Source organism: Symphalangus syndactylus, chromosome 12 (assembly GCF_028878055.3).
Source record: "Symphalangus syndactylus isolate Jambi chromosome 12, NHGRI_mSymSyn1-v2.1_pri, whole genome shotgun sequence".
Taxonomy (NCBI): domain Eukaryota; kingdom Metazoa; phylum Chordata; class Mammalia; order Primates; family Hylobatidae; genus Symphalangus; species Symphalangus syndactylus.
This window is the reverse complement of record NC_072441.2, coordinates 101,470,697-101,483,170: the sequence shown is the minus strand read 5'-3', so window position 1 is coordinate 101,483,170 and position 12,474 is coordinate 101,470,697. Positions and strand designations below refer to the sequence as shown.

At 40.4% G+C, this 12,474-nt stretch overlaps 1 protein-coding gene across 6 annotated transcripts in view; it reads left to right on the top strand.

Annotated features, from left to right (window-relative positions):
- Positions 1 to 12,474, top strand: part of TNFSF4 (TNF superfamily member 4) — a 307,507-nt gene that overhangs the window by 36,762 nt on the left and 258,271 nt on the right. The window lies entirely within an intron of this gene.

Genomic DNA, 12,474 nt, shown 5'->3' with positions numbered 1-12,474 from the left:
TTCACTGGCTGTTTGAAAGACAGTCAATGGAAAGGTCAATGTTCTGCATGTTCTCTGGGGCTTGTCCACGCAACGGAAGAAGGTCTTTCCCAGACTCAGCCAAGCCTAGTTAGCTCCAACCAGGCCCTAGACCAAAAGCAAGGGAAGAGCGCATCCTTTCAATAGGATAAGGGTAGAAAGGGATTCTCTGAATGTAGTAACTATGAAGCTATGCCAAAGGTAGGCAGAAAATGGGCTTGGGAGCCAGACACTCCAGGGTTCAGTGGTTCCTACCCACAGTCTTTGTGTGCTTGCTAAATGGTGTACACTTCTTGTTAACCACGTTATTAAAACTTGATCAGCACGTAAGCTTTCTTCTGTTAGAACTTTTGGCAGCAAACAACCTTCCCCCCAAGCCTCTGAATTTTGGAGGAGGGTAGGTTTGATGAATTGTTTACAAATTTTGTGTTTGGTGGTGGCAGGAGGGGAGGGATCATGCAGCCTTCTGGTCACAAGCAAGCCTGCAGAATGATTCAGTGGCCTTTCCAGTTGACTTAGACAGCCTGTGTCCCTGGTGACACTGACTGGCACCTACAGCAATACTTGGTGTTATTTAGCTTCTTGTCACATACAACTTTTCTTCTCTTCTTTCCTTTGATTGTCCCTTCCCTCCTGACTTCTGTGAGGGATAGCAGGATTGAGGCCACAGGCCGCCACTCAGGGCATTCACTCTCTGATAAGAGTCAGTAAGGCAGAGCCACTGGTGCCCCCTTAGCCCCTGCTACAGATGGGCAGAGGCTGGGCTGCTAGTGTGGTATTCAAAGGACAGCAGCTGTGCTCACTATGGCAGAGTCTAATTTTGAGATGCTGGGGATTCTGGAGGAGAAAAATTTTGTGTGCTGCTGAGTCATTAGGAATTGACCATTATAGATAGTAAATAGAATAGAAGAAAGAAACAAGAGGGTACAAGATTGATCATGAAATAATTGGAGCGAGGAGTTCTGCTGACTGTAACAATGTAAGACATTCGCATGTACATTGTGTGGTTGATTAGGAAAGAAGCTCTTTGTTCTGAAATGTCTTCATCAGTGAAAGTTGAAGAGATATGCTCAGCTGGGTGGGATACAGTGAACTCAATCTACTTCTCTAGGACTGGATCTGCAGAACTCAGATCTACCCTCCATAACAGCTTCTGGCTGTTGGCATACAGAGCTCTCCTCTCTCTCTGCATGTAGCTTGTCACTCACTCAGCTTGTAGTGATGGGGTGGGGCAGTCTCAGATTGTTTTATAGATGCAATTATTTAACTTCTTTAGATGAGGATTGTGTTTTATGTTACTCTTGAAGCCTCATTTATTTGCCACATGGTAGGTACATGAAGATACATGCTAAATGAAAATTGTGCAGAGCTCTGAACTTGGAGGCAGATGACCTTGGACTTTTATTCAGTCTATACTTGTTACACATGAGCTTGGATAAGACTGATCTTTCAGCTTTCTTCAGACCTTAAACATGAGATATAAAACAAGTAGAACATATAAATAAATAGAAGAAAATATACACAAATATGATATCATCTTTGAATTGTAAGACTCACTAAGCATAAATGCCACTGGAGAAACCACAAAGAATAGATTTGCAAGTATGGAAAGCTTTTTAATTCTATATATCAGAAAGTGTAATAAAATTAAGAGGTAAATGACATACTGAGAGAAATACTTCTACTCGGTAAGTCAAAGTATAGAAAATAAGCAAAAGATACAGTTCACAAAGAAAAAAATACAACCAGCTGATAAATATGGGGTCAAAGAAGTACACTTTAAATCTACAGTGAGATACTTTTTAATCAGCTCAAATTTTCAGGGGGACCCATTCAGTCTTATATGATGCTGGTGGAAGTGGAAATTTCCTGGAGCAGTGTGTATTAAGAGCCATAAAAATGCTATTTCCTTGAAGTTAACAAGAAACTTGCTAGACCTGTATGAAGGATGCCAACTTAAAACAATTTATAAAATGTATGTATTTATTTTTTTCATGATGTATAGGTTTTAATGTTTTTGAAACAAAATTAACCCATAGTAGACTTTGGTGGACAATGTGAGTCTTCTACCTAGATACTCTCTAATTTAGTCAGCGTTTAATTAAAGAAATAGAAGTACTAGGATAAAAATGTATTTGTTTTTACTGGGGGACATACCATGTTCCTGCATGGAAAGATTCAGTTTTGTAGGTATACAAATTTTCTCAAAATTAATATTTAAGTTTAGTGCAATTCTGATAAAAAATTCTAGTAGGATTTTATTGGGGAGGGGCAGGTGTGATGGGAATTGATGATGTGATTTTAATTTTTCTTTTATGTTCTGAGTAAAACATTTTCTTGGGGTGTAGAAAATTTTATGATGGAAGAATAAATAAGAAAACTAAGAATAGTTTGAATAGGCACAATAAGTAGGAAAAATGTATGCAATGGGATATTAATATGTATTATAAACCCACGGAAACTAAAGACAAGAGTGATGGACTGTATATAGATGGAACAGAATAGAGTGACCACATATGAACCCTAGTGTATGTGGGAATTTAGCATGTGATAAAAATGAAGAAAAATACAGTGAGGCAAAAGATGGTTTTGGGTCAATTGAGAATCAGTTTGGGAAAAAGTAACAATAGATTTTTACCTAAAAGAGTACAAGAAAACAAATTCCAAATGGAATTAGTTAAATGTGGGAGAATGACACTAAAAAACTTGAAAATAAAGATGAATGCCTATATAATTTTGTAGTGAGAAAGACCTTTGTAAGTACAGAAAAGCTATAAAGGAAAAGACTGCTAGAACTGGTTATACAATAACTTAAAGCTACAAACTAAATTAATAAGCAAATAATTAATAATAAGCTATTTACAACAAAAAAATTAACAAAGTTAAAATACTTAAAAAAGAAAAAGCCGAGAGACCTTGTCTGTGGCCACCCTCAGGTTGGGTAATTCACAAGAATGACACACAGAACTCAGGAAAGCAATTTTATTATGCTTACAATTTTATTACAGCGAAAGGACACAGATAATAAAATCAGCAGAGGGAAGCGACATAAGGCAGAGCCTGGAGGGGTCCATGCACAGGGCTTCCCATCTTCCTCTCTCTACAGAGTCATGGATTGTGTTACCTCCTGGTTACAATGTGTGACAATACATACAGAATACTGCCAACCAGTGATGCTCACCTGAGCCTTTGATGTCCAGAGGGTCAAAGCCCTCACCATAAATCACATCTCTAGACTGGTGGCCAAAGCCCTCAGGCCAACAAAGATACTCACAACACGCTGGGAATTCCAGGGGCCTAGAGATCACCTCCCAGTAGCCAAAAGCCGTAAGTTAATTCTTCACTTCACAGAAACCTATCTTTTTATCCCTATCAAGTTGACAAAGTGTAGCAGATGCCATCAGCGCCAGGACACATTTCTGGACATTTCAGCACTCCCCAGTAGACTTCTAAGGGCGGTATTTGCAACTCCATGCCTGAGGGCTTAAAAAAAAATGCTGAAGACCCTGTGCCCTTTTCCTTAAGTAGCCCTCACTTGGCAGTGGCTCACACCTGTAATCCCATCACTTTGGGAGGACAAGGCAGGTGGATCATGAGGTCAGGAATTCAAGACTAGCCTGGCCAAGATGGTGAAACCCCATGTCTACTAAAAATACAAAAATTAGCCAGGTATGGTGGCAGGTGCCTGTAATCCCAGCTACTCAGGAGGCTGAGGCAGGAGAGTCGCTTGAACCCAGGAGGCAGAGGTTGCACTGAGCCAAGATCGTGCCACTGCACTCCAGCCTGGGTGACAGAGTAAGACTCCATCTCAAACAAAACAAAACAAAACAAAACAAAACAAAACAAAACAGTAGCCCTCACTTAATGACTCTTGGAGTTGTCATGTAAGACCTTAGCGCTTTAGGTGGGATAATGCTGGGGCATTTTGTATTATTTCCCAGAGTTTCTCTGCAAGATTAAGTTCCAGTTGCCCACTGCGATAGGTGGCTTAGTAATGCACCCTTTATTGGCTGCCTTTGTTTCTGGTTACCACTTACCCATATCCATCCCTATTTCTGTATTACTCAGATAAACTTCCTGCACTTGAATCCTTGTCTCAGTGTCTGCTTCTGGGAGATAACAAACTAAGACATAAAATTTAAAATGAAATTCAAAGGTGGCATGAGTACCTGGAAATAGATGTTCTCTGCTCCTTTGTGGAGTGTAAATTGGTTCAACCTTTTTGGTGGATACTTTGGAAATATTTATCAAGTAGCTTTAAAATATGCATAGTCTTCAACTTAGTAATTCTACTTCTGAGAATGTTTCCTGAGAAATAGCTAGGGATGTGTACTAGGTTTTCTTTTCTGTTTTCTAAACAATAAACTACTTTGAAAATGAGGAAAGGACACTAAATGACATTCAAGAGTAAAGCTTTTATGTCTCATTATATTAAAGGTAGGATGCAACAAATAATTGACTACAGTTTTTCTTTCATTAGCAACTATTAACCTTTTAAAAACTTTCCTCAGAGGTAGATTAACTTTTATTGAATATAGCTGTTAATAAGAAATTTTAAAATTGATTGCATACTGTATTAGTCGGCTTGGGCTGCCATAACAAAATACCATAGACAAGGTGTTTTAAACAACAGAAATAGAAATTTATTTTTTCACAGGTTTGGATGCTGACAGGTTCAAGATCAGGGTATTGGCCAGTTAGTTCCTAGTGAGGGCTCCTTCCTGCCTTGTAGATGTGTGCTCACGTGGCGGGGAGAGAGAGTAAGCTCGCTGGTGTCTCCTCTTCTAAGGACACTAATCCTATTGCATTGGAGTCTACCTTTATGATCGCATTTAACATCAGTTACATCCTTACACCAAATACAGCCACACTGGGGTTTAGGAGTGCAACATGTGAACTTTGGGAGGACACGATTCAGTCCAGAGCATAAACTAATAAATAGCTCAGTTATTTAGTAAGTTTTAAAACGTTCTTATTTGCTCCTTTTGTTCTTTTCCAGCTCTCTGGGTCATATCTGTTGATGAGTATCTCTAGTAGGTAAAGCCTGTCTCCCATCACTTTCTGGGTCCATCTACATAGGGGTTTTTGATGCCATTGTCCAAAAGACTTGGCTTTACTGCTTACCAGCAAGATAGGATCAGGACTACCAGATATGGTCAGGAGTGACCACGAAGATGAGAGTTGCAGCAGTCCCCTCAGCCTTCCATTGGTTGCCCCTGACCTGTTTTCATGGGCCAGCTCATAGGTGGAACCTCAGTATTATTCATGCCCAGCACTCCAGTTTTTCACCAGAGATGAATCCTAGGCTGTTTGGCTGTGATCCTCTTTCTTTCTTTAGTGTTTCACTATTTTGTCCCATGGGGCATTAGATTGCTCTCCCAGTCAAGAGCACATCTGACACTGAGAATTTCTCTGGATATTCTTCTGTCTGCCAAATCAGATTTCCTCAACTAAAATCCTGCGTGATCCACGGTTACATTCACCATTCTCTTTAGACACTGTATCTCAATTACCCAGATGGTATTATGGTTTCGGCCTCTGCAGAGGAGTGTCTTTGCTGGCATTTGGTCTCCATGGCATCGAATATCTTGCACACTTTTGTAGCCACTCCCATTTCATGACCCTCAAACCTCCCAAATGTTAAATGGTAACTTTTAGAAAACTACCAAATAACGTGGATAACACATTTCCCAGCACATCCGTGAACTCTCATCTGTTTGCACCCATCGTTCACTCTACTCCAATGCTATGCCTCACTGGCATCTTCTTCTGATTTGGCACTTGGTGATGAAAATGGTGAAAGGTTAATGGTCAAATTGGCTACATCACAATATCCTATTTTGTTGCAGCGCACGCGATTGCTCACTTACCAGTCTCACTTTCTCACTTTTCTGCCAGGTCTCCTAAGTGATCGTTCGTGTAAAAAGAAGTTTAGAAAATGCTTCAGGATAAATTGTATGAGGTTCAATAGGGACAAAAAAGCACCTACAGCATAATAATAACAATTAACATGCACTTGTAATATCCTAATTAGATACAAGACAAGAAAATATAAGGGAAGGTAAAGTAATTTAAAACAATCGTGCATTAGTTTTCTAGGGATGCTGTGAGAAAATATCACAAACCGAGCAGGTGACACTGCAGAAAAGTGTGTCTTATGATTCTGGTGGCTAGAGGTGTGAGAACAAAGTGTTAGCCAGGTTGGCTCCTTCTGAGGGCTGTGAGGGAGAGTCCGTTTCATGTCTCTCCCTTAGCTTTGGGTGGCTTGCTGGTAATCTTTGGCATTCTGTAGCTTGTGGCAGCATAACTCGTCTTCACTTGGCATTCTCCTTTTACGTATGCCTGTGTTCAAATTTCCCCTTCTTAAAAGGACACCAGCCTTACTGAATTAGGGGCTATTTTACTCATATATGATCTCATCTTAACTGACTACATCTGCAACAACCCTATTTCCAAATAAGGCCATATTCGGAGGTACTGGGGAGATAGGACTTCAATGTATGAATTTTGGGGGGACAAAATTCAACCCCCATAACAACTTGGAAGTCTTTGTGGTGGATCAAAAGTTGAGTTAGAGTCAGTTTTCTTTTCTTTTTTTTTTTTTTGAGACGAAGTCTCACTTTGTTGCCCAGGCTGGGGTGCAGAGGCATGATCATAGCTCACTGCAGCCTTGACCTCCCCAGGCTCAGGTGATCCTCCGACCTCAGCCTCCCTAGTAGCTGGGTCTACAGGTGCATGCCACCATACCCAGATATTTTTTTTTTTGTATTTTTTGTAGAGATAAGATTTCGCCATGTTGCCCAGGCTGGTTTGGAACTCCTGGACTCAAGAGTTCCACCAACCCCGGCCTCCCAAAGTGCTGGGATTACAGGTGTGAACCATCTCGCCTGGTCAAGAGTCAATTTCTTAAGAGATGTTTGTTACTTATTTATTCCTTGTTCGAGGGTAGAATTATTGTACCTAGCTGCTACCCTTAAGACTATACTGCAAGTCTGTATATGAGTAAATTTCAGATTAAGAGCACACTGTGTTTGGGGCACTTGAGGCAACACTCCTTATTGTGACTACTTTAGATGGCCTAAAAGGGCAGCGTAATATGAGGAGTCTTGGGGACTGCCACAATACATTTATATTTCTGTGCCTTCAAAGGGTTAGTTAGTTAGTACTCCTGAGACTTGACGTCTTGTTTGCTTATTTTTATTTTCCCAGTGTCTAGTATAGGCAAAAAGTTCCTGGCAAATGGGTCAATAAACATTGAGTTAATCTTACCAATCAATGCTAAGATGTATATGTATATGTTACATATATGTGTATATGTACATACATACATATTTTCACATTTTACCATCTTTGAAATAAAGACTGTCTTACAATACATGGAGCATAACAATTTTCTTCTCTTAATAGCAAATGCAGTAATGCCTTATAAGCACTGGTTTCTTAGATTTGATGAAATGGGATATTTGCACAAAATTTACCTAAGAAATTGCTATTGTTTTTACATGAACAAGGTAGATTATAGGTAAAACACCTAAAACTGGTTTTTAATGCTCCTTCATTTTTTTTTTTTTCAGGAGAGTTCTGTATTCCTCAAAGATCCCTCAAGAATTTTGTCAGTGTTGCCATAACCTCTTGTTTATTAGTCTTCTTGGGTTGCCATAAAAGAATGTACACAGACTGGGTGGCTTAAACAACGGACATTATTTTCTTACAGTTCTAGAGTCTGGAAGTCCAAGATCAGGGTGCCAGCAGGGTTGGTTTCTAGTAAGGCAACCTTCTCACTGTGTGCTCACATAGACAAGGCCTTTCCTCTGTGTGCGTTTGTGAAGAGAGATCTTTGGTGTCTCGTTCTCTTTCTATAAGGTCACCAGTCCTACTGGATTAGGGCCCTACTCTTATGACCTCATTTATCTTTAATTATTTCCATAAAGGCCCGGCTTCTAAATACAAATACATTGGGGACTTCAACATTAAGAATTTGAAGGGTGGAGGTACACAATTCATTTTATAACACTCTGGTTTGGATGGCAATTGTCTAACAAAGATCTAGTTGTTTTGGACTCAGTTGAGTGGCTGTGAGCTGGTCTCTGGGTTTGGACTGGATTCCTTAGTGGGGAACAACCCCTCGCCCTTTATCACCTGTTTGTAGCATATTACTAGGAAGTGATGTGTCTTGCTTCACATTATTACACGCCAAATGCTAATTGTGGAGGACCTCTTCTTCTTCTGCCCTCTTAGGTCTTAGCCATTAGGTATTAGTTGTCAGTCCTTAAGGCTTCCTTCACCCAGTTCTTTTAGGTCCTCTCAGGGCATTGCTACACTCTGCTGATTTCTCTTTGCTACTATTATCAAATATGTATTCTAGCCAAGGGGGCTACATACTGAGCTTCAACACCAGCCTGTGTTCATGATACATCATTGATCACAAGTGAGGCTGGAGGAGAACTCACCTGCTGAGGAAGTAAGCACATGACCTGTCAGCAAGGAGTCACCATTTGGCCAAGATCGAAATCCAACACTAAACTTCATTACACATCACCATCAGGTTGCAGTCCTGAACATGCATTGTATTCTATGCCTTCCGAGCCCCTGGAATGTTGTCAGTGAAGGACAGCAGGCAAGGTAGTGCATGTGAAAACAATTGTTGACCATGAAATAGTTTATTTAGAAATGAGTAAAAAAGAATCTTTGTAGCAGCCAGGCTTTCCCTTGGGGGAGAAAGCTCAGCAGTTGGTTTGGTCAGTTGGTTCACTGAAGGCAGATGAATTGGCACTTTGCAGTTGAGAGCCAATGCAGGCTCACGGAGGTGGCTTCTCTCTGCAGGCTGATTTTGGGCCCCCAGCAGGGCCCAAGGCCCAACAATCAGCGCATGGCTCTTAATTCTGTGCAACTAACAAATCCCGTCCCAGTGTGCTGAGAGCGCCCTCTAGTGCCCAGCAACTTCCTCAAGGATGGAGTGTAAAGACCTTTAAGGACCTTCACCAGGAAGGAACCACCATACTTTTGAATTTCAAGCCTAACCTGAAGGTTATTATTTAAGGAAACCGACAAATTTTCTCAAAGAAATTATTGTATTGGAAAATATTTAGAATGCAAAAACATTCTCCAAAGAAAACCAAAGACAACTACAGTGATTCATTTACTTTAGATCTACAACAACAAAATATTAATTTAACAATACAAATAACATGCTCTTTAGCTCTTTGAAGGATGGCAGTGAGGAAAACTGGAAAATAATGATCTAGCAATTACTGGCTGAACCACATTCTAAGAAATGTTAAGATAACAGGCGAACATTCAAAATTCAAATTTACCACTTTGGAGGCTGCTTATTTGCATGACAAATGGATTCTTTGTTTTACAGAAAGGCTTTCTCACAGGCCTGGGTTTTCTTACCAATTAGCCTTAACCCCAGAAGAGCTTTAATTAGAATGCAAAGCGTTTGTGGGATCTGTGGGCACTGGGGGAAGACTGTCTTATGTTGAGATTTTTCTAGGATTAAGTACACGGCCTCTGAGTTACATCTGCTATATATAGCACAAATTATATAAACGTTGGTATTGCCTGTCACCTAATACAATTATTTGTACAGACAGAGTATGACATTAATTCCTGCAGTGAACAACTCTATAGACCCTTCACCCTAATGTGTCCATTTAAATGGAGCCCTATTTGCTATGCACACACTTTTTCAAAGAATTTGTTAGAGAATGTGAATACCAAGTTATAAGCAACAAAAAAGAAAGCAATGAAATATAATGAAATCCCCATTACATCCCTTTGCCCTATAATACTTTCCTTTAACATTGCTATAAGCATTCCTCTGGCATTCCCACTCCTGACCCACAAGATTATTAAATGTTTATTGTCTCAACTAACTATGCCAACAGGTTCATAATATCACTTGATACGGAGAAAGTGGAAGACTGAAAGTTATTTACATTAAACATGCAAGTGTAAAAAAGGATTGTTGAGCAACAGGAGTGAGCTAAGAAAGCAGTTGTGAATTCTGTGCATTCAAGATGAAACAGTGTTATTTGTGTGTGTTAGCTGCCTGGCTGAGTAAATAAAGAAGATTCAAATTTGGCGCAGCTGTTTCTTTCTTAGTGCTGCCTGGGTATTAGATTCCCTGCAACCGTCTGTGTGCTCAGACCCCGCGTTCCATTGCGTAGGGAGCTGGCAGGCCTTTTTTTAGCGGAATGCAGCTGGGAGCAGGAAGGGTGGAGCCCGCTGGGGTTTGACTCAGCAGCTGTGGGCGAGGCCCTACACACTCTGTCTTGAGGACTGTGATAAAGGTTAAAAATAAAGGATAGCACTTGAGTGGGCTTCATAAGGAGTAGCTGTCTAATTATAGGGCTTATTTTTACAAAGCAGCAGCTGACAGCGTCAGCCCAGCACGTCCTGAAAGTTCTTACTAAGACAGGAAGCTGCTACATTTGCTATGACCAATGTCACTTTGAGGGGTCTTGGCAATTACATTCTCACTTAACTTTTCCTTCTGCAACAAGGATATATGAGGGGGATTAAAGGATATTGCAAAAGCTCACCTTTTATTCAGGCCCACTTAAAAACTAAACCTACTAAATCAACTTCCTCTCTCCCTTCTCAAACATTTATAAAGCGCCACCACGCGGCAGGCACAGTGCTGGGTGCTGCCATTCACACCCCACATGGTCTTTTCCCTCAGGGCTGGTGGAGGTTGTGGCACAGCCTGTGCTCAGTCTTGGATCTGTCTCTTGAGGACCAGTTTCTCTTTGGGCTCTTGTTTCCAAGAGCCATGGAGAATGAGCAGAGCAGCATCTAACAAAGGACAGGGTCCCCTCTCAGCTTCTCTGTCTTCACAAGTGAATGTCACACATTTTAAACTAGAACTCTTTCTACTTATTTAGCACCTAACAGATGCTATGAGAATTCTGGTTACTTTTTCTTTTCTGTTTGGGTCGGGAGCACATGTCTAAGTGTGACAAATGTGAGCAGATTATTTAGAGAGGTGAGGAAATACAGGAAGGAGGGTGGCCAGTCTTCTCTCTCTTTTGGAAAAATAATCATTTTTCATAGAAACCAGATACTTTCATAATACTCTTTTTTTAGAAGAAATGTTTTAACATGAAAAAAATTTCAAAGATACATAAAAGTAGAGATAATAGTGTAATAAGTCCCCATGTTCTTTTTGTCCAGCTTTAACAAATAGCAGCATGTGGCCTGATCTTGTTTTACTAACACATCCTCTCTCCTGTATTACTTTGGAGCAAATTTGATATGTTATTTCTTGTTTTTTTTTTTTTTTCTTGGACAGAGTCTTGCTCTGTCACCCAGGCTGGAGTGCAGTGGCACAATCTCGGCTCACTGCAACCTCCGCCTCCCAGATTCAATCAGTTCTCCTGTCTCAGACTCCTAAATAGCTGGCATTACAGGCACCTGCCACCATGCCTGGCCACAAGTTTTGTATTTTTAGTAGATACAGGGTTTCACCATGTTGGCCAGGCTGGTCTCGAATTCCTGACCTCAGGTGATCCTCCTGCCTTGGCCTCCCAAAGTGCTGGAATTACAGGCGTGAGCCACTGCTCCCCGCCAATATGTTATTTCATCTGTAAATATTTCAATATGTAGTTCTATAGATAATAATTCCTTTTTAAAAAGTAACCACAAAACAATAAATTCACCTAACATTAGCAATAATTCATTAATATCATAAACTAGTCAGTATTTAAATTTATAATTATCTCATAAATGTATATGCACATTTTTTACAGCTTATTTGTTTGAATTAAGATAAAAATCAGCTGCACATATTGTAGTTGGTTCCTTTTTCTCTTAAATCTTTTATTCCATAGATTCCCCTTCATGTCCCTCTCTGTTTTGTTATCCTGGCAATCAGTTGAAAAACTGAGTACTTTGTCCTGTAGATTTTTATGGATTAGATGCCTGTGGTCCTATATAACAGTGTCCTCCATTTTCTGTTTCTTGTAAATTAGTACAGTCATGCCCCTCATAACAAAATATTCTGTCAACGATGAACCATTGTGGATGGTAGTCCTATAAGATTATAATAGAGGTCGAGCGTGGTGGCTCACTCCTGTAATCCCAGCACTTTGCAAGGCTAAGGCGGGTGGATCACTTGAGGCCAGGAGTTCGAGACCAGCCTGGCTAACATGGCAAAACATTGTCTTTACTAAAATAAAAAAATTGGCCGGGTGTGGTGGTGGGCGCTTGTAATCCCAGCTACTTGGGAGGCTGAGGCAGGAATTGCTTGAACCTGGGAGGTGAAGGTCGCAGTGAGCCAAGATCGCACCACTTCAGCTTGGGCAACAAAGCAAGATTCTATCTCAAAAGACAAAAAGGATTATAATGAAGTTGAAAGATTCCCATTGCTTAGTTATGTAGCCATTGTAACATGGTAGCACAACACATTACCTTTTCTATGTTTAGATATGTTGTGACACACACTATTGTGTT